We start from the raw sequence: 3,125 nt of genomic DNA, 5'->3' as shown, positions 1-3,125 counted from the left end.
GCCCGGCCCGGCCGCTGAGGGGCTCAGGCCTCAGCAGCCTGGCACAGGGGAGGGCTCTCTGCTTTCACCTCACTCTTGCCGCTTTGTAACTCCAGTTTACAGCGAACGGCCTGGAGCTGAAGCTCTCAGCCCTACCCTTGTTACCCCCTTCCTGCACAAAAATGTGCTTCATGTAGAAATACAAACAATTAGATGAATCAGGATTTTGTTTCTCTCATTTTCACATATCCTTGTCCCAAAATTGCAAGGACCTTGTTTGGGGTATCACTATACTAGAAGAGTTAAATTTCAAATGCATTAGGGTAGATAAGCCCAAAATACAGAAGCATCTGTGAGAGTTCCTGTTCAGGAACCAAAGCAAACTTCATGATATGCAACTAAAATAATATTTAAAAAACTGTTATAACAGTAATGCTGTTTACAGTTACAATCCATGTCTGATGATGTGCTGGAGGGGTTTCTGTGGACTCTTAATTAAGTCACACCCACTGAGTAAATTTTACCCCCTGAGGAATACTAATAAAAGCTATGACAATTTTGTACAAGAGTATGCTTCAGAATTTTTTTTAGAAGAATTATTACTATTATTATTAGTTATTTTCCATAGAATAATATGCTGAAATCCTACTGGAGTTTCTATAAGCAAACACAGTTCTTGCTTTTCACTTGAAAGGTGTTTTTCAGAATTTCAGATTATACATGTTTCAGGGGGGCGGTAGAGCATGTAATGACATTAGTTCTATGCATATGGGATTCTTCTTCCACAGATTATTCTTTACACATAGAAAAAAAAGCAGATTTAGGCATTGGCAAATAGGTGGGCATCTGTAAGAAAAATAAAATTTTGAAGAAAAGCTATTATCAGAATTAGTTTCTTTCAGCAAGTATGTTTAGATTTCAAGCGGCTCTTTTCAAAAGAGTGAATGAGATTTTGGGATACAATGACGTTTCAGATCATGCCATATTCTGAAAGCCTGGAGGTCCCAGTGTTAAAGAATAAAAGGCACTGACAGATGAGACTGTGACTCAGAATAGTCTCTGACCAAGATTTCTGGTACCCAGCATAATTAAGGACCAGGATAGCTTTTTCTTCAAGTGAAGCTTACAAGCAAAGTAACACAGAGTGCAAAAAAATGGTCCTTAGTGATGTTTTCTGAAGATGTGTATACTACAGAGAAAATAAAATCTGCCTGCTACTGTCCTTCCACAATACGATGCCATAGTTAAGTGAAAAAAATTACAAGTAATTACGACTTTACCTTATTTCTGACCTGTGTCCTCAGCCATACAGCTGACCTACCCTTGTAAGAAAGTTAAAGACTCATCTGTCCTGTACTGTTAAGATTTTGCTGACATAGAGTAAGCATGTGTTTGGTGTGCAATTCACTTTTAAAGTGTGTTATAGTTGACAAAGTTAAATATCCTTTTTCAAAAGTTCAGACAAGATTCTGTTTAATTCTTGTTCATTAACTTAGTGTTTAAAACCAGATGTTTGTTCATTCATTGGCCAAAGTGACATTAGCCTTTTTTTTCCAGATGCCTGGTCAAATCATGAGATCAGATTAAGCAGAGTTCTGAGCCCGTTTATTCACGCTGATTTCCCAATAAAGCTTGTGGAGTGCAAGAGACAGATCAGTGTCATAATGATTACCTTCCCTTTTGGGAGGAACAGTAGCTGATACAAGAACTTGATCTGATAGACCTGTTCCATCTATCATGACCAGATCTGTAACAGCTAGTTCAATATGGTCATTATTAAGCCTGCCTTGCTATTAATGTGAACATACAAGCTAATAATTCTTGTATGTCTGTCTGTGTGACCATGTATACACACACTTGGAACCTGTCCACAATGTACAAAATGATGCAGCTGTCCTTCCTCAAGCCTAAAGCATTCAGACATTAAAAATATTCTTCCTAAGAGAGTTATTTATTAATTTCTTAAAATTTTTTAGTCATTCTCCCACACAACCAAGATACTGCTTTCAAGTAAGAATTTCTCTATTAACATGGGAAAAAAACAGAATAGCTCAAACAGAAAATGATATTTGATGTATCTAAAAGCACAAAACGCAAATCAGAGCAAAATCAGAACAAAACAGGCCACTGAAACTGAGGTCCCCTATATCAGGTATTTCAAATTCCTCCTGGGTTTTGATTTAAGGCAAGATTTACAGAGGAACTTGAGTCTAATCATTAACCACAGTGGTGCCTGAATCTGTGGCCTCTTAAATTTCTGCCAAGAGTCACACTTGAAAGAGCAACGCTGCTCCAATGTCCAGCAGCATTTCATTCTGTTCCCTGTACGGCTTGTGAAAGCATACCTCCTACATTACATGGGTTTTGTGTAAGGCAGGGACAAAGCAGCTGGAGACCTGGCTGCACGTGTGCTCAGTCCTGTTGGAAACAAACACCTCTGGTTGGAGCACTCAGCCCTGAGAAAACCTGCTTTCAAGTCTCCTCCCTTGCTGGAAATGTGGTCACTAACTTCAGGTTTTCACCACTGAACAAGCTTGTCACAGCCAGCAGTCTGAAGTGGTTTCAGTTTATAGGAACAAGAACAAAAAATTAAAGTGGGCCGAGATTTGACACTCAAGCCAGATGATCACTGTCCAGAAATGTAAAACCTTGTGGATTAAGCATCAATTGAAATGAACATTCAAGAAACTATTTTGCTTTTCAACTGGTGTATTAAAGATGACCTCCCTAGCTTAAGCAAATCTGATGATGGGGCATGTATCTGGGATACAGGAGTCATGGGCTTAGAACAGAATTAAGCCAGGGAAGAGCTTAAGAGGTTTCCTTTTTTCCAGGTCAAATGATAACTCCATGGCAGGTCACACAGTCAACACACGGCCATGCATTTCTTCCTGTAAAAAAAAGGGATATAAACTGGACTAGGTGCCTTGTTTTACCTCATAATTTTCCACTTTGCCTGGGCAGCTGAGCACTGAAGCTGCTGTCTCTTTTTATTCCCCTTTCTTCAGGAATGCACTTGTCATTTACCTTGGAAAAAATCCGGTCTAGTTACTAATTTTATATATATATATATATATATATATATATATATATATATATATGTTATACACACACACAAAATATATATAGAGCGCACACAATTTATA

This window comes from Geospiza fortis, unplaced genomic scaffold (assembly GCF_000277835.1).
Source record: "Geospiza fortis unplaced genomic scaffold, GeoFor_1.0 scaffold40, whole genome shotgun sequence".
Lineage (NCBI taxonomy): Eukaryota > Metazoa > Chordata > Aves > Passeriformes > Thraupidae > Geospiza > Geospiza fortis.
The sequence above is the reverse complement of the archived record's forward strand: the minus strand, read 5'-3'. Positions refer to the sequence as shown.